The 20,471-nt window shown below is 44.5% G+C and overlaps 1 pseudogene; it reads left to right on the forward strand.

The window, feature by feature from the left end:
* The first annotated feature begins 1,383 nt into the window (after window positions 1-1,383).
* On the forward strand, window positions 1,384-2,150 carry LOC121767051 (annotated as a pseudogene).
* The last annotated feature ends 18,321 nt before the right edge of the window (window positions 2,151-20,471 follow it).

Below are 20,471 nucleotides of genomic sequence, written 5' to 3' on the forward strand. Positions count from 1 at the left end.
GATTTGTTTTTCCTTGTATTGTAAACATATGTAATAGTTAAAATACAAAGAAATGTAATACAATGGATAAAACAAGACGAAGATGAAGCCGACGAGATGGAGGCCCTAGCGGGCTCGGCCGCGCGCAGATCTAGGCGACGGCGGCGGTGGTGGGAGGCTGGCTGGGCGGCGGACGGCTACTGCACTCGAAGCAGCGGCAGCCGCGGCGCTTCGGCGGATGGCTGGGCAACGGCAGCCGCTGGCCCTCGCGGCAGCGGTGGCAGCAGTTCTCCCGACAACTCCCTACTGGCGGCGAACAGGTGACTGGGCGACTGCGCCAAGGCGCACAGCCTTGGCGGCGGTCGAGACCCCTACAGTTTGACTGCACGCAGATCGAGGCAGCGGGCGGCGGTTGGCGGTGCTCGGCGGCCAGGTGAAGACGACGGCGGCGTGCGTTCCGATGAAGACCATGGCGGCTAGTTGTTTTATTTTAAGGCGAAACCCTAATTAGGGTTTTAGGAAGCCCGATTAATAGGCATGGCCCAATGTGTGGTCTTGACCTAATTTCTATGCCGTAGATATTTGATTAAGTCAAATAGGGCATATATTTTATTTAATCCCTTTTATCCGGAGTACCATGGTTCATGGAAAGGATAAAATGTGATTTGTTTTAATTATTTGGTTTTAGACACTTAGTGGTTTAAAATCAAATGATTTGTTTGATTATGTGTGATGTGTCAAAGTGTGCAAATTTATTTGCCTATGTGATTTACATCTTATGTGAGTTAAATGATTATTTGCTTGCATGATAATCAAATGAAAACCATTTTATTAAAAATGACTAAGCGATGATTACGAACAGTCATGTTGTATATGGTTTCCATAGATGGTATTCAAATGTGAAGTGACATCTCGACCTTTCTTTAGAGGAGTTATGTTGTCAGTGATGTTTACATATTTCGCGGATATTTGAATAACTAAAATGGTTCTTTTAAATGAAAGGCATACTTCTGAAGTAATATCGTGTCCAGTGGGAGTAATATTATCAAGAAGTGAGCATTGTTTAAAAGATGTTAACCATGGTCTTAGAATCTCGTTGAGTGGCGTGCGACCTTTCTTTAGAGGAGTATTCAAAGCAAGATAAGATTCTTGAGGACTAGAATTATGGTACTAGCTTAGGCAATATTAGGCAGCCATGCCATTCTTATGGTCTCTGGACTATCTGTCGGTATTGTGACCAAGAAAAATATTTTAAAATCTAAATAATCCATGGCATCCTTTGGTGCTTGTTTATTTAGCGTTTTAATAACATTTGTGATTCTCGAATGTTTTATGGTTTTACATTCTTTTATCATGTATGGTTGTGTGATGAATACCTTTTATTTTTCTCAGTCAATATCAATTATGTCTCTCAATCCATTATCTGTGATCTTGAAAGAAAACAAACTCGAGGGGCCAAATTATGTAGACTGGAAACGTAATTTGGATATTGTTCTCATCGCTGATGATTATAAGTTTGTGCTTGACACCGATTGTCCCGCTAAACCCGCTGAAAATGCTACTGAGGAAGAGAAGGCCGTGTATAAGAAATGGATGAAAGGAAATGAGATGGCGAAGTGTTACATTTTGGCTTCTATGTCAAATGTGCTTCAACATCAGTATCATTCCTATCAGTTCGCTTATGAGATCATGGAGAACCTTCAATCCCTCTTTGGGACTCAGAGTCGATCTGCTAGATCACTAGCGATCAGGAGTCTCATGAATAAGACTATGAAGGAGGGCACACCAGTCAGGGACCATGTTCTTGAGATGATGCGCCACCTCAATCAAATTGAGGTTTTGGGAGGATCAATTGATTCGGATTCCCAAGTGGACATAATACTCCAGAGTCTACAGCAAGCTTTCAGCAGTTCAAAGTAAACTATGAGATGACTAAGCAAGACCTCAACTTGGCTGAGCTTCTAACTGAGCTTCAGAATGCTGAAAACATTTATGCTCAAGCTAAGCAAGCTATGTTAGTTGACTGCCCCTCCGGTTTCAAGGTCAATAGACCAATAAAGGATGGGAAGGCGGAGCAAGTCGCCAAAGGGTTGAAGGCAAAGAAGGGCAAGAAAAAGGTTAAAGCAAAGAAAATTGGCAAGTGTTTCAAGTGTGGTGAAAAGGGACATTAGAAGCCTGATTGCCCCAAAAAGGGTAAAGGTCCAACTGGTAAAGGTATACATCAAGCTCTTGTTCTTGAAACTCACTTAGCAACTGTTTCTACCCATCAATGGGTAGTGGATACGGGAGCAACTGATCATGTATGTTTTGATTCTGCCTTATTGCAGGAATCAAGGAAACTAAGTGAAGGCAAGATCATTGTCCATCTGGGGGATGCTACTAGAGTGGGATCGATTGCAGTGGGAGCTGTTTATATTCGCTTCTCTAGTAGTAAAGTTTTAGTATTGGACAATGTTTTATTGATACCTTTGTTTAGAAGGAACCTGATTTCGGTTTCTAAACTTTTTTTGACGGATATTCTATTTCTTTCAATGATGCTTGCATTATAAGGAGAGATGATTATTTTATCGGTCAAGGTATCATGGATAATAACTTGTATACTATACGCTCTACGCATCATCTTGTTGAGTCGAATAACATATCAGCTTCTCGCAATAGAAAAACTTCTTCACATGATGTGAATGATATGTACTTATGGCATCTAAGGCTTGGGCATGCCAATCTGAGAAGGATCCAAAAGTTGGCGAGCCTTGGCTCAACTGAGGGACTAAACACAGACCCGTTTCCAACTTACGAATCCTGCTTGGAAGGCAAGATGACCAAAAGATCTTTTAAGATCAAAGGAAATAGAGCCAAGAAAGTACTAGATCTCATTCACTCAGACGTGTGTGGTCCTTTCCAATTTCAAGCTAGGGGAGGCTATGTATATTTCATCACCTTTATTTATGATTATTCAAGATTAGCCCAAGTCTATTTGATGCAACGCAAATCAGAATCCTTTGAAAAATTCAAAGAGTTTAAAGCATTTGCAGAAACGCATCATAGTGAGACTATAAAAGCCTTACGATCTGATCGAGGAGGCGAATACCTTAGTTATGAGTTTTTGGGCTACTTGGCAGAAGCTGGGATTGAATCCCAATTCACTGCTCCCGGCACACCACAACAAAATGGGGTTGCAGAAAGGAGGAATCGAACATTTTTTGAAATGGTTCGGTCAATCATGTGTTATGCTCAGTTGCCAAAATTCCTTTGGGGCTTTGCACTTGAAACAGCGTGCTATACCCACAACAACTTATCTACAAAGTCAGCACCTAAGACACCTCATGAGTTATGGACTGGACGCAAGTCTAACCTAGAACATCTCAAGATATGGGGTTGTCCAGCACATGTGCTAGTTAATGATCCAAGTAAGTTGGATCCTCGTACTGAGGTATGCTTGTTTGTGGGATATGCCAAAGGAACTAAAGGCTATGAATTCTATAGTCCTCAAGATAACAAAGTGTTTGTAAGCACAAATGCAAAGTTCTTGGAAGAGGAATATATAAGGAATCAGAAACCCAGAAGTACAATCACTCTTGATGAAATAAGAGGTGATAACGTTCCAAATACACAAGAACAAACTCCGCAAGAAAATATTGCATCAACTGTTACAACTTCTACACCTGTGATTGTTGAGCCCCGCCGTAGTGGGAGGGTTTCAAAGGAACCAGAAAGGTGGATTGGTCTGGGAGAGTCTTCTGACTCTGTTTCCGGTTATCTAGAACCTGAACCTTGGAACTACAAAGAGGCAGTGGATGATTTGGATGGCCTCAACTGGATTGAGGCAATGGATTCCGAATTACAATCAATGGAGGGTAAGGACATTTACGACCTTGAAAACCTGCCCGAAGGCTGCATTGCCATTGGGAGTAAGTGGGTATTCAAACGTAAACGAGGTCCGGATGAAAAGGTGAAATTGTTTAAAGCTAGATTAGTGGCAAAAGGTTATACCCAGAGAGAAGGCATCGATTATGATGAGACCTTCTCACCCGTCGCTATGCTTAAGTCAATTCGAATCCTTCTATTCATCGCAGCCTACGTGGACTGGGAAGTATGGCAAATGGATGTCAAGACCGCTTTCTTGCATGGCAGTCTTGAGGAAACCATTTACATGAAACAACCCGAGGGCTATGAGGTTAAGGGCAAGTAGCACATGGTTTAAAAGCTTAAGAAATCCATTTATGGACTCAAGCAAGCATCCAGAGCATGGAACATGTGCTTCGATAAAACTGTTAAATCATTTGGTTTTGATCAGTGCCCAGAAGAGAGCTGCGTGTATAAGAAAGTTGAAGTTGCAAATGTGGTATTCTTAGTACTTTACGTGAATGACATTTTGCTAATTGGAAACAATAACAAGATGTTGTCGTCCGTAAGAAACTGGTTGTCTATCCAGTTTGAGATGAAAGACTTGGGAGATGCGGGACACATTCTAGGAATCAAAGTGATCATAGATCGCAAGAAAATAATGTTGTGCTTATCCCAAGAGTCCTACATCGACACCGTACTACAACGCTTTAGCATGGAAAATTCCAAGAAGGGCTTTGTTCCCTTTAGACATGGAATTCATCTATCTAAGGAGATGTTTCCTGAGACACCCGCAGAGATAGAGGACATGAAAAGGGTTCCATATGCTTCGGCAGTCGGAAGTCTCATGTATACTATGTTGTGTACGCGACCTGATATATGATTTGCCGTAGGCATGGTGGCTAGGTATCAGTCAAACCCTGGCCAAGGACATTGGACTGCAGTAAAGAATATACTCAAGTACCTGAAAAGGACTAAAGAGTTTGTTCTAGTTTACAAGGCATCTGATCTATGTCCTATGGGGTACACGGATTCAGATTTTCAATCTGATCGTGATTCGAGGAAGTCTACTTCTGGTTATGTGTTCACCTTGGGAGGTGGAGCCATTATATGGAAGAGTACAAAGCAGAAATGCATTGCAGACTCAACCATGGAAGCCGAATATGCAGCTGCTTCTGAAGCTGCAAAAGAGGATGTATGGCTCAAGAACTTTCTCCAGTAGTTGGGAGTGATTCAGAGTTTGCCAAAGAGCATCACGGTCTATTGTGATAACTTTGGAGTTGTTGCGAACTCAAAGGAACCACGGTCCCATAAGGCAAGTAAACACATAGAAAGGAAGTATCATATCATTCGGGAGATTGTACAGAGAGGTGACATACAATTAGTCAAGATTGCAACAGAAAACAACCTTGCTGATCCTTTCACGAAAGCCCTATCGCGTGGGACGTTCAATCGTCATATGGAAGGCATAGGTGTTAGATGCATTAAAGACTCAGACCTACTTTCTCTATAAGTGGGAGAAATTGAAGAAAATTGACAGTAGTATACTCGAAAGCATGTTTTGAGTATAAGTGGGAGATTGTTGGAACATATATACTAAAAAGCATTTTTCGAGTTTATTATGAATTTGATAAATTGCTTGTATATTGTAAACTCTCCTCATTTAATTAGAATAATAAATGTTTTCTTCACACTGTGTATTTTACTTTAATGGGTATTGACCGTATTTAATTATATATTAAATTATATAATTAAAGCGTCAGTCTAAGTCTTCTACATTGAAGGTTGGGTCGTGGAACAGGTCATCACAATAGGTGGCCCAGTCGGTACCTTGTAGAAGTAAAACTTTTTCACAACCTAGATAGGCTTTGGCTACCTATCGCGAAAGGTTGCAGTGTCCATCCGAAAGTTGTCTTTACCTTGAGAATGACTAGAGACACTGGTGTGGTATAGCATTGAAATGATCTAAATAATAGACACGTCTTTATTGCTATCTACTGTAAGACAATGTCTTGGAGATTTAATATTTCTTAATCTTTGTAATAATATAGGACACACGTTATTCGATCATACGCTGCTTTGACTTATCAGTAGGTGCGGGTTTTTCATAACCCAATATTCCTGATATCTTGGGTAGTAGTAACTGATAACTAGTATGGTGTCAGTTTTATTATTACAATGAATCGTGTGCCCGCGTGATATGACTATATCCCCAAGAGGTGTTCGAGAAAAGTTCTATTATTCGGAAACCCGACCGGTTTGGATTTTATTCAAGAATAATGGAAAAGGCAAAGTATATTTTAATATACTTCTCGTACTAGACAAACTCTTGGAAATAAAAGATATTGATTAATTTAAAGTCCATAGCAGACTACAAATTAATTAATGGACCTAGAAAGTCTTAGACATGGGAAATAATATATTAAAGAGGTTAACCCGGATTGCTTGTAATCACGGATTGGATGGGCGGTCAATATTTCTTCGATAGTGGCACAAGAAATATTTCATTGGCCTTATATTGAATTATGGTTATAATTTAATTAGTAAAGAAGGTCCAATGAGGGAGGCCCAATCCAAGCCCCATAGATCCTTAACCTAGCCCACACAAACTCTATATAAAGGGATGAAGGAGGCTTGACAAAAACACACATCACAAGAGTGAAACCCTAGCCTCCACACATCATATTTTCGGCCTCTCCCCCTCTCTCTATATGGAAGTCGAAAATTGTCTTTTGTGTGTTCTTGGCGTTCTTGTCTTCTTCTTCGAGATCCCTACATTTCTAAGAGATTCCTCCCACAAGGAATTTAGATCTAGAGTTGGGTCATAGGTTAGAAGATCCTTGGTCTTGCAATCATATTGAAGTATCAAGATCTACACGTGGAGAACTAGGGAGCCACTTCGATTCTTTGGAGAATCATTATTGTAAGTATTCAACGACATAATTTAATTCAAAGTTATGTGATTAATTGCGCAATAATATGTCTCTACATAAGCACGATGTTGAATTGGTCCACATAATCTCCTAAATAGATTCTTTTGTGGATTTATTTAATTTGCAATTTTCGCTGTGATTTCCCCAACAGTTGTCACAACTATGATTTCGGGACTGTCACAACGTCGACGAGATGGCCTTGACATCTCTGTCTGTGTACTCCTGCCGAGAGAATTAATATGGACAAGACTGATCATAACGCTGGTGTACGTGGAGTCGATTCACATCAGCGGCCAGAGAGCGCTGCGACGGCACTGAAATACATTGGAGAGAACCGGTACGCAACGATGAAACCACATGTACGTACTAGAATGATGTAAAAACCTACTAAAATGAAGTAACATATTTTGGAAAGAAGTTAAATTCTCCTAATATGTTACCTCCTCTGTCCGCGAATATGAATCCTGTTTTTCCGTTTTAGTCCATCCGCGAATAGGAGTCCCGGTTCACTTTTACCATAAATGATAATAGGGTCTCACATTCCACTAACTCATTTCACTCACAATTCATTTAAAACTAATATATACAAGTGGGACTCATGTTTCACTAACTCTTTTCCACCCACTTTTTTTAACATTTCTTAAAACTCATGCCGAATATGACTTATGAATTATTGTCGTGGTCGGCCAAAGTAAAATAGCTTTGTGATGAAGGCATAAATAATTTATACATCAGTAGTCATCTCATCCATCAAAAACTAATCTGAGAACCCTAATGTAGTTTTTAATTTTGCACTTCTGCAATAAGAAGTAGATTTGAATATAATGAGACTCGATCCATATATCTATATAGGGATGTGATCAAATGGAAACTCTAAATATTTTACAAACTTCAAACTATGATCTGGACCGTTAAAAAATGTCAACAAATGACAAAATATCAGCAATAAAAAATGTCAACACAATATCAACGGTTGAGGCTGTGTTGACATTGTGTTGACATTTTTTATTGCTATTATTTGTTATCTGTTGACATTTTCAAACGATCCACATCATAGTTTGGAGTTTGTACAATATTTAGAGTTTGCAGTTTAACACTACCCTATCCATATTTATATATATATAGAGAGAGAGCGAGCTCAATTTGATCAATAAATCTGAAAATTAAAGATCCAGATTCAATCCAGATTTTATATCATCTTCATGTATAATATGTATCATTTTCATGTATAAAATGGTCTAACACACTCCATCCGTCCCTGAAATTTTATCATATTTTTCCGTTTCTGTCCGTCCCACAAAATTTGTACATTTCACTTTTTACCATATTTGGTATTTGACCCCACATTCTACTAACTTATTCTCACTAACATTTTATTATAAAACTAATACTTTAAAAGTAGGGTACACATCCTACCAACTTTTTCAACTCACTTCCCATTACATTTCTTAAAATCCGTACCCGATCATACTGTGATTATATTTAAGGGACGGAGGGAGTAATTTTGTAAATATTTTATTGCGACTTGAAATGTAGATTAGACGATAAACAAATGTTATTAGGATAATGGGAAATTGTTGAACGTGTTAAGCAAAAAAGTGTTATTAATGAAAAATAAAATTAAGCCTTCCCATATTATATATTTACAAATATGTGATTTATGTAAAAATAAATAAATAGATCAAACAAACACAACCTAATTAAAAATCGATAAACCAAATAATAATACGAAAAATTACTATCTAAATTATATTTTACCCCTTTTCATATAAAAAAATTAATTACAAGAATTTCAAGAATTTCTTAAAAAGTCAATTCTTGTAATACTATAAAATTTTGGGAAATTTTGGTATATCGATACATAATACTCCCTTCGTACCACAATAGGAGCCATATTTGGTGTGGCATGAATTTTAAGAAATGTAAAGAATAGTGGGTTGGAAAAATTAGAGGAATATGGGGTCCACTTTTTTATATTGGTTTTATAATAGAATATGAGTGAAGTGAGTTAGTGGAATGTGAGACCTACTTACTATTTATGGTAAAAGTGAAATAAAAGTGGAATGTGAGACCTACTTACACGTTTCGCATTGATGAGACTATGAAAAAGCCTTTAGATGTTGAGAATTTGCATGCTATCGATGTAATTAACCCCCTGGTCCAGGAATATCTTGAGACTGAATTAATACAGGAGCAGATTGACAATTCAGAGTTGAGACACAACATCGACAGAGAAGTTGTAGGATGGTGTGAAGCCATGAACATTTTCAAGCTGACCGATGAGGAATTGGCCGAGGCAATTGTGAAATTTTGTACGAATTCCGATTCTGCCAGGTCCAGGGAATCAGCTCAGGTGGCCAGCATGGAAAGTGCTCCGGGGTCTGAAGGCTTGGTGATAGGAGCCGTAGGAAAGAATCCCCTGCCCCAGGAAACAAGTACACCCAAGAAGGAATTGAAGACGCTCCCACCGGGTCTCAAGTATGCATATCTGGAAAAGAACGAGACATTCTCAGTCATTGTGAACAACAACTTGACCCAGGAGCAGGAGGGATGGTTATTGGAAGTAATCTGGAGAAACAAGAAAGCCATTGGATGGACTCTCTCGGATCTAGTGGGAATCAGTCCTGATCTCTGCATGCATCACATTAGGCTGGAGGAAGGTGCGAAGGCCCACATGGATTCTCAGAGGAAGTTAAATCCGAATATGAGAGAATAGGTCTTAAAAGAGGTGCTGAAATTACTGTCCTTGGGCATCATTTATTCTATCCCAGACAGTGAGTGGGTTAGTCCAGTCCCCATGGTGCCGAAGAAGTCAGGGATCCAGGTGGTGAAGAATGATAAAAACGAACTTGTCCCCACGCGACTTGTCACGGGGTGGAGAATGTGCATCGACTACAGGAAATTGAATGAGGCCACCCGAAAGGATCACTTTCCATTGCCTTTCATAGACCAATTGTTGGAAAGAATGGTAGACAAACAGTTTTTCTGCTTCCTGGATGGGTATAGCGGGTATTTTCAAATTTACGTAGACACGGAAGATCAAGAGAAAACCACATTTACGTGCCCCTTCGGGACGTACGCCTATAGGAGGATGCCATTCGGCTTATGTAATGCCCCGGACACTTTTCAGCAATGCATGATGAGCATCTTCTCAGACCTGCTGGAGGTATGTATTGAGATATTTATGGACGATTTTACCGTGTATGGGGACTCTTTCGACTCTTGCTTAGCCAGCTTGGACCTGGTGTTGAGAAGGTGCCAGGAGAAGAATCTGGTCCTAAATTTCGAGAAGTGCCACTTAATGGTGCCATAAGGGATTGTCCTCGGTCACGTAGTTTCGGAGAAAAGAATACAAGTGGACATAGCGAATCCCACAGAGATGATGCGTTTCAGTAATTGTGGTGATATTCTGGAAGGGTTTGGTTTGCTACCACGCGTGGGCTGAGTATCTACCTAGACAAGAATTAAAGGGGGTACTCTACTGACTAGTGGCGTGAACGGGATCGGCATGTAGCTGTGTACGTGAATGTGGGGAACAAGATGTTTCTGAGACATGTGGAATGTAGAATGGTTACTATAAAAAGCTAAACAGAAAATTAGGGAATATTTGGCAGTTAGGTTGTTGCACTGTCAGATCTGGAGGGTACCACAGAAAAAAGTAAAGGACAAAGCAAAAAGTAACCTAAAAGCTAAGTGGTCCCAAAAACTAGGAAGTGGACGTTATCTTCTTCAACTAATATGCACAACAATCAAATAGAACCAGACTCCATGATCACAGCTTCAGATTCACGAACTCACAAATTAGATCCACTGATTAAAATGCTTAAACACGAAGATTAACGCATGAAATCAAGAGATATGCATACTGGACGACATGCAAGGTGACAGAAATCACGTAAACTCGGATTTTGTACTCAAACACTTCAGAAAACTAAATCCAACCAACAATGAAACCAACAAGTTTAGATCTAGAAACTCTAGGTGAAATCATGATTCAAACACTTAGAAAATTACTGCAAAGACTAGATCTACGCTACCTAGGCAGAATGAACAAAATTAACCGAGCAGATGCATAAAATAAAACAACTTCATATCATAGAACGTTTGGATCTCCAGCAAAATACTTCCAAAACGAAACAAGTACTGAATATTCCACAGATCCAACGGAAACAAACGAGAAACGAATAACTACGAAAGCAAATAAGATTGTTTTTGCTACTCCGGGCGATAAACTGTTCTGACTACGAAAACACTAGCTGGAATGACGGAGACTGATGAACCGGCGGACTTCAGGAACTCAGGTGACCATAGCTATGGCGAGGAATGAGAATACTTGTACGATGCTGAAGGAACGGTAACTCCCGAGAGAACTCTAACTGCATACTGCCCTAATTATTACTATCTGTTTGTTTGAAATTTTTTATAAGTTGACATGAATGATTTCAATTAGGCTAACCCTCCCCCCTCCCACTTCATAGTAGCTCTCCTTCGAGTGGCTTGATGCAGTGGAAAAAGGGTTAGGCAACGGCACAGGTAGAACAAACCAAGGAAAACTTCTAACACTTAGACCAGACACTGGGCTAAGTGGGAGATAGTGCCAAAAATCAAAGCATGCCGAAAAACAGAAAAACAAGAACAAAAGACACATAGGAGATTAAAAAGCAGACAAGATCCATAAACTTCTCACACTTAGCCCAGGCACTGGACTAAGTGTGAAAATGGATAAAATATATGTATATGGCCTGGTCGGAGTAGAGGTGCGCCGTCCTTGAGGAGAGCTTGTAGAGGGAGGTGGTGGGCGCCTTGCGCTGGGCTGTTGCGCCAAGGGGCTAGCTGGATCGCGGACTGCTTCCAGCATCCTCTCCATCACAGTCCCAACCCTGGTCATCAGGACCATTTGGGTGTGGGAGTTTTCCACGAGCTGCTTCATCATTTACTCCATGCCGAGCTTCCATTCGTTGTCGCCTTGAGCAGCCTCCTCTTGCTTTGTCCTCTGGGTAGGCACCAATGCCAGCCTGGGCCTCTGCTGGTTGCTAGGGCTGACTGGGCGTTCAGCTGGCCTCAGCCTCTCCTCTTGCTGGCCCTTTGATTGTTCCCTCTGGTCGGTAGCGTAGAAGCGAAACTTCCCTCCTCGCGTTTTTTCAAGTACCTGTATTCTAAAAAAGAAATCCAGGTCAAACAATTCAGGTCTAGGGCATCGGCGGGGGCGCTCCACACTTTCCTGGATCTCCTGGATCCAGTGTCTCCTCAAGTAGTCTCCCAGGAGATGCAGATGTTCAAGTGGCGGGCAGGTCGGGTAGCAATCTAGTTAATGGAGTAGGCCAGTCAAAAGCCCAGGTGGACTTTGCTCTGTTCTCTCATGCTCCACATGAAGTAGAGCTCCGCTAGGGTGATGATAGCCATGGTATTGGCCTGACCCAGAAGGTTGCAGCCTAGGTAGACCTGGGCGAGGCGAAGGGCTGGGTCAGCGATATGATTTCCCCTGGACTCAGAGGCTTTGAAGGCTGGAGCTCTATCATGGCTAAGGGCCTTCCAGACAGCTTGCTGGTCGAAGTCGGGCTTCCTGTGCGGGAGGCCGATATCTCGCCCAAACTACTCCCCATTGGCCACTTGGGCTTCTGTATAGAGTCTCATGCGGATCGAGAACTCATTTAAACTCATCTTTTGGCCACTGCCAAACACCCTGAAAGTGACACCCCTGGCCTCCAAGTCTGTGTCTCCGGTAAATCGGAAGGAAGTAAAGAATTCCTTTGCCAAGACCTCAGGCACAGGGGTCTCATCCACCTCCAGGAGCCACTCAAACCCAATGCCGGTTATGTACTCGGCTCCTAGACTTGTATTTTTTCTAGGGATAGTTGGTGGAGCTTCTTCCCTGCCTTCAGCCACTTCTGCCTGATCACCCGCTGGTTGACCTCTTCCTGCCATTTAGGATTGTCGAACTCGAGCATCTGTTGGAGGAGGTTTGCGGTCAAGGCCACAGTTTGTTTAGAGTAGGCTGCGGCAGGGGCTGTTGCAGGCCTTCCTTGTTGTCTCCTGGACGTCCGGGTCCAGCGCAGCTCATGCCCCTCAGTGTCACTGCCTTCGTCTCCTTTCTGCGGCAGTGAGGAGGCTGGCTGGTCGGCTTCTCTGATAACTATTCCCTGATTGGCAGGGCGTATTTTCTTAAGAGGAGGGTGAGCAAGCTCCTTCCCCTTCCTCTTCATTTCTCTCCTCTCAGGGCTGTCCTCAACAGCCTCTTCCTCATCCACTAGGCGCCGCACGACGCGGGGCCTCTGGTCCATCGGCTCATCCTCCCTCCTTGGTTGATTGGCCCTCATGGCCTCTGCTTCCTCTAAAAGCTGGTTCATGCTCATACGACGCGTTCGGCGGCATAGCGGCTCCAACTCCTTGTCGCGTGCTGGTTCATCTTCAACATTTGGTAGAATATTCCAGTCGGCCTCCCTTCGCTAAAGTAATATATCGCTGGGAGGAGGCAGAAAGTCCTCCAGATCATCGTCGTCGATTTCCACCACCTCTATCGGTTGTGGCCCTTGGAGAGGGGCAGAGTTAGAACCACCGCCACTCACAGGTGACGGGATGTTTAGGGCAGAGGTGCCCTCTTCTGGCCTAGGGCGATCCCTAGGAGGATCTCTGATATGTGGCTCTAACTGAGCTTCACCCCGCTGTGGGGTAGATATGCCCTGGGTGTGACCGGAGATGGGCTGCTCTAAAGCCTCCTCCCCCTCTTCATCGTCTGAGTCGTCCCCACTGTACAATACCAGCAGGATGATGGGGGGTAAGTTTAGGAGAGTGAGGCGGAGATTGTGTTATGGGAGGAGGTTTTGCTTTGGGAGGTGAAGATGGGGGAATTTGGGATTCGGGAGTCGGAGCGGGACTCTGGGATTTCGGGATTCCCAGTTGTGCTTTTAGGGTTGCGTAGACCGCCGCGGCATCCGTGCCGGCGGGTACGCTTCCAAGGAGGCGCTCTAATCACCTCATGAAAGCCGAGTCCACTGTAGGGAGTGGAGAGGAGGTGCTAGGTTGTGAAGGTGGGGGCCGTCGCGGCTTGTGTGGAAGGTCCTCGGCCGCTACTGCTGGCACGGGGAACATCCTTGCTGGATGAGGTGGTGATTTCAGTGATCTTCATTTTGTGATATTTGTGGGATTTTCTTTTCTGTGAACGTGGTGTCATTTTGGGCTAGGGTTCTGCAACTTTGAGAGAAATGATGAGAGCAAACAAAGTGTACTGTAGGCGGTTGGGAGAAAAAGTGAAGTACAGTTCAGAAAACTGCCTTTTATAGCCAATGTGGACTTTTGGTGTCCATGTGACTCTTCAAGTATCGGCGTGCTTTTTCAGAACGAGAGCTGGCTTGGCTTCCCTAATATGCTTCTTCCTCCAGTACGACAGTTCAATGCAACAATTGGTGCTCTCTGACGTTCCGTTTTTCAACGCTTTTTCAATGAGTGAGCGCGTCTTTTCATCACCCTGCCTTGATCAATCAAACCACTGTAACCCATCAACTAAATCCAGATTCCAACCACTTGAGTGATTCCAGATGAATACTCAATTAATAACCACTTGATCAGTTTCTTCTTTTTAATTTTAAATTTCCTAAGTGTTTAAAATTAATAATACGAAAAATATTTACACTAAACTACCAAGGAATTGACTGAGTGCCCTTAGGACATCATTTGATCAGTTTGTAGGTTTAGAAATCAGTTGTTTGATCAAGCAGACTACCCAAGAATACTCAGTCACTCCTTATACCTGCTTTCACTGGAGAAAGTTAGCCATGAGCAGTGGAATGTCGTCCACCACGCAAACCTCAGTTCCATCTCTATAAGGTTTCACTCCATGGCCATTCACCTAAAAGGAAGCAGGGTCGTTTTCCTTGGATCGATTGCTCCATTTGCTCGTATGGCGATGATGGTATAGGGGCCTATCCACCTTGACCTTAACTTTCCAGGCATCAACTTGAGTCTTGATTGGAAAAGCAACACCTTCTGTCCCACCTTGAGCTCCTTCCTGCAGAGGTTCTTGTCATGCCACATTTTTGTCCTTTCTTTATACCACATGGCAGAGTCGTAAGCGTCAAGGCGGAGCTCTTCAAGCTCTTGCAGCTGCAATTTCCTTTCTTCAGCACAGGACTCAGCATTCAAATTCATTTCTTTGATTGCCCAGAAGGCCTGATGCTCGATTCCCACAGGCAAATGGCACATTTTCCCGAATACAAGACGGTAAGGGGACATTCCGATCGGCGTCTTGAAGGCGGTCCTGTACGCCCAGAGCGCGTCCTCCAATCGACGGCTCCAATCCTTCCTTATGGGGTTCACCGTCTTCTCCAAGATCGCCTTGATCTCCTGGTTAGACACTTCAGCTTGGCCATTTGATTGGGGGTGGTAAGGCGTGGTTAGTCGGTGGTGGACGCCGTATCTTCTCATTAAAGCCTCAATGGTTCGGTTGACGAAGTGAGTTCCTTGATTAGAGATGATGGCACATGGTACCCCGTATCGGGTAAAGATATTTGATTTTAAAAACCTTGCCACCTCCTTGGACTCACACGTCCTTGTCGCCTTAGCCTCTATCCACTTGGACACGTAGTCTACTGCCACCAGAATATAGAGATTCCCTTCCGACGCTGGGATGGGTCCCATGAAATCCATCCCCCATACATCAAAGATTTCACACACTATTATGGGAATCTGTGGCATTTCATCTCTAGCAGAAATCCCTCTAGTCAGCTGGCATCGGGGGCATCTCTTGCAAAACTCATAGGCGTCTCTATGAAGGGAGGGCCAATAGAACCCGCTGTCAAGCACCTTCCTCGTTGTCTTCTTCGGACCGAAATGACCGCAACAAGCTAGTGCGTGGCAGTGGACCAATACGTCCTCTTGTTCCCAATCTAATATGCAGCGTTGGATGACTTGATCAGCCCCCATCTTCTACAAATAAGGATCATCCCAATAGAAGTATCGAGAATTCGCTTTTGAGTTTCTGCTTCTGTGCTCTCGTGGCTTCGTCATTTCCGGGCAACTCGCCCGTCACCAGATAGTTGGCCATATCAGCAAACCATGGCTCCTTCTGCGTGTGGATCTCTCTCCCTTGCTCAGCTTGATTCATCCTCTCAACTTGGTTGATAGACTGTAGACTGGTCGTTGACTTGATCAAGTATAAATGCTCTTCAGGGAAGGCATCAGAGATGGCTTCCCCATTATCTTCTTGCATGATTCGGCTTATGTGATCAGCCACTCTATTCTCACTGCCCTTCTTGTCACCGGCTCCCAGTCAAACTCTTGTAGCAGGAGTACCCATCTGATCAGACGCGGTTTTGACTCTTTCTTCGCCAGAAGGTACTTGATAGCCGCATGATCGGTATAGACAATCACTTTCGAGCCCAGGGGTCTGAACTTCTCTAAGGCATAGACTACTGACAACATCTCCTTCTCGGTGGTATCATAATTCTTCTGTGCTTGATTGAGAGTCTTTGAAGCGTAGAAGATAACATAGCTTTTCCCATCGATCTTTTGACCCAGGACCGCACCTACTGCATAATTACTTGCATCGCACATCACCTCGAAGGGGTGACTCCAGTCGGGGGCGCGGATAATCGGAGAACTGATCAGTCTGTCCTTCAATAGCTGGAAAGCGGCCTTGCAATCAATGGAAAACTCGAACCCCATATCATTCTGCAGTAGCCTCGTCAAGGGTTGGGCTATCTTCGCAAAATCCTTGAAAAATCGTCTGTAAAAGCCCGGATGACCCAAGAAGGCCCGGATCTCCTTTTGATTTGTCAGGTACGGGAGCTTCGCTATGACTGCCACCTTAGCTTGATCCACTTCTATCCCCCTGCTTGACACCACATGGCCTAGGACAATTCCCTCAGTGACCATGAAATGGCACTTCTCAAAATTTAAAACCAAGTCCTTCTGCCGGCACCTCTCCAGCACTCTGTTTAGGCTATGTAGCCCTTGATCAAATGTGTCCCCATAGACGGTAAAATCGTCCATGGAGATTTCTATGCAATCCTCCAACAAATCAGAGAAGATGCTCATCATGCATCTTTGGAAAGTGCATGGGGCGTTGCAGAGGCCAAACGACATCCTTCTGTAGGCATAGGTGCCAAAAGGGCAGGTGAAAGTGGTCTTCTCTTGATCCTATGGATTCACCACGATCTGGAAGTAGCCACTGTACCCATCGAGGAAACTGAAGTATTGCTTCCCAGCCAATTTCTCAAGCATCTGGTCAATGAACGGCAACGGGAAGTGATCTTTCTTTGTGGCCGCATTCACCTTCCTGTAATAAATACACATCCTCCACCCAGTGACTGGTCGTGTCGGAATCAGCTCATTCTTCTCGTTCTTTACAACTTGGATTCCGCCCTTCTTCGTCACCATATGTACCGGACTGACCCAGTTGCTATCAGGGATGGAGTAGATGATTCCTACGGAGACCAACTTGACTATCTCCTTGAGTACCTCTTCCCTCATGTTGGTGTTGAATTTGCGTTGCTGGTCACGATGCGGCTTAGCTCCTTCCTCTAGCCTGATATGGTGCATGCATAAATCTGGGCTGATGCCTACCAGATCTGTCAACTTCCACCCGATGGCCTTCTGATTTCACCTCAACACTTCTAGCAATTTGTCTTCCTGCCCCTGGGTCAACTGACTGTTGATGATAACTGGCACTGTCTCATTCTCCCCCAGGTAGGCGTACTTCAAATGTGCGGGAAGTGGCTTCAATTCCTTAGCGGGTATGGGTACTTCGGTAGGCAGGGGGTTCTCTTCCGCTTCTCTTCTCAGCTGACCGCCTTGATCAGGCAGCTTCTCGAGGCTAAACACTTAAGCGTCCCCGCTTGACCCGACCGGCCGCGGTCGCTCGCAGAAATCCATCACCGCTTTCGCGATGGCCTGGTCATCCATTTCAGCGACGTTCATGGCTTCATACCATTCGGCGACTTCTCTCTCAACTTCCTCGCCCGCGGCGGAGTCTGTGAACTGCCTTTGTAAGAACTTCTCCTCCAGATACTCCTGCACCAGCGGCTCGGTTACGTCCACCGAGTACACGTTCTCACTGTCTGCTTGCCTCTTCATTGCTTCGTCAATGTTGAACGTGAATTGCTCTCCGTTGAAATCCAAACTGATCGTCCCATTACGGACGTCGATTATAGTACTTGTCGTGGACAGGAATGGCCTTCCCAACAGAACTCCGCTGGACTCCCTCACTGCTGGCTCTGTCATCTTGATGACGAAGAAGTCGGTTGGGTATATAAAATTATTCACCTTCACTATTACATCTTCTAGGATTCCCTCCGGGTGAATGCAAGATCTGTCGGCCAGCTATATCATTATGTCGGTATCGACGAGTTTGGCTTCTCCCAGCTTCTTGTAAATGGAGTACGGCAGAACATTGATAGACGCCCCCAAATCACACATTGCTTGCTCCACTTGAATATCTCCGATTGAAATTGGGAGTGTGAATATCCCTGGGTCGGTCTTCTTTGATGGGAGGTCGTTCTGTTGGATCACTGCAGAGACATTTCCCTCTGTAATCATTCTCCCTTCTTCATTGACCTTTACCGCCAGGTAGTCCTTGATGAATTTGCTGACTGGGTGCATCTTCAATGCCGTCAAGAGTAGCACCTTGACTTCTACGTCTTTAAACAGCCTGGCCACATCGATTGTGGCGTCTCTCTTCCTGGTAACCATTCTGCGGTATGGGTAAGGCTTGACCTTCTCAGTTTCTTCTCCTAGACTTCTCCTGAGGTCTCGCCGCACACTTTCGCCTTGCCTTTATCTCTTCCTCTAGAGGCTTGATCAACTCCACTGGACTCTCCTTCTTCTTAGTGGCTCTGTCCAGGCGTAGACACTGGGGACACCGCAGGTGGGCTGGGGCTCTGGTATACCTTCCCTGACCTCAGGGAGACTTCGCTTATGTTATCCAGTCCAGGCGGCTGCATCGTGGCAGGGATCTTCCCTTCGTTCCCTCTCAGCACTCCCAGCGACATGGCGACTTGAGATAATTGCTTTGTAAACATGTCCAACGCTGCCCTTTGTTCCTTCTAAGCCTCCTGTATCTCACGCATCGCATCATTAGGGTGGTGTGGAGCCATTCCCTCCCCTGGGCCTTCATTGGGGTTTCTGTTATATCGTTGATTTGAAGGCCCTCCACCGTGGTTGGCCTGCAGGAAGTCGGACGGCCCATAGTGCTCTGGCTGGTACGGGGGCTGATGGTAAGGTTGATTCCCTTGGGAGTATTGTTGGTTCCCCTGGTTCTGTTGGTTGCTTCTTTGATGCGGAAGAACATAACTCACCACTTGAGTGTTAGGTTGCCTCCCGGTGTTGCTCGACTGAGGGACTTGATGTCGGTATCCCTAGTTCCCCTCTTGCTGCCTACTTGACCAGTTTGGTTGAGGTCCACCTGACCATTTTCCTTTGACCACCTTGCATCCACTTTCCTCCATTATGTGGTCCCTCTTAATTTCGAGCGGGCCACTTGTGTTGCCCCTTGGAGGTTTGTATATGTTGTGTCGATGGTTGAGGCGGTTGGTTTTGGTTCTGATCACTCCACCTGAAATTGGAATGATCACTCCACGGAGCATCCCTCTGCTTCCCCAGGATCCAGTTGCCATTTGGGTTCCAATGACCGACCGCATTCACCTGAGTTTGCGGCTCCACTTCTGGAGGAAACTCGTAATAGTAATAATGGTGCTCCTCCGGCGGTGGTGGCACATATGGCTTCTCCTTGGGAGCAGGAGGTAGAGGCGCTCTGGATTTTTCTACTGCCTCTAGCAGCTTCTTCTCCATCTGCTCAAATCATGCCTCCAGCATCTCATCACTCCATGCCTCTGCTGTGTGGACTGCTCCTCATCTGTACTGGCTACGGGAGGTTTCATACGATCTCTTTGCTTTGATTAGCCTCTCCAGAATACCTTCGCTTGACTGAACGGGGTTTTTGAGAAATCCCCTTGGGCTGCTAGGTCGAGATCATTTTTGCTGTCCATGGTAAGTCCGCCATAGAAGGTTGAGTAGATCTCCCGCTCTCCCATCTTGTGGTTAGGGCATGCTTGAAGCAGTCCTTGAAATATGTCCCAGTATTGGGCCAGAGGCTCATCATACTCTTGCCTTGCCTCTATAATCTCCCTTTTTAAAGCACTCGTCTTCGACGCTGGGAAGAAGCGGTCTAAGAATATTATGCGAAACTCGGCCCATGTTCTGATTGATCCATTTGGTAACCTCGACAGCCAGACTCCGACGTCGCCCTTCAAGACGAAGGGTATGGCCTTGAGCCTATAATCCTCTGATGCGGATCCAGCCGGCACAGGTTGAATATCACAATATCTGCAAAATTCTTCTTGAAAAGCTTAAGGACATTCCTTTGAGAGGCCATAGAAATTTGACAATACGGCTAGCACCCCTGATTTGATCGCGATTGTTCGCATTCCAAGAGTAACAGCGAGGCATAGGTGGGCTCCTTCTCGTCATGAGCGTGTAGGGAGCTAATTCCTGAGCCGTGTCAACGAGGGCCATCTCTGCTTCAGCTTGCTCAAGTAGTGGTGGTTTAGGTGGCGTGTTCTATTCTCCTTCCTCCTCACTGGTCAGCAGTTTTGCAGCTGCTGCTTCCAACGCGGCTCTGTAACGGGAGGTTACGACACCGGCTTCCTGGACTCGCCAATGAGCGTTTGTATCTCTGTATACGAGAGGATGATTCCAGTGTCCTCCGCGGTGGTACCTTCTCAT

This window comes from Salvia splendens, chromosome 15, assembly GCF_004379255.2.
Source record: "Salvia splendens isolate huo1 chromosome 15, SspV2, whole genome shotgun sequence".
Classification (NCBI taxonomy): domain Eukaryota; kingdom Viridiplantae; phylum Streptophyta; class Magnoliopsida; order Lamiales; family Lamiaceae; genus Salvia; species Salvia splendens.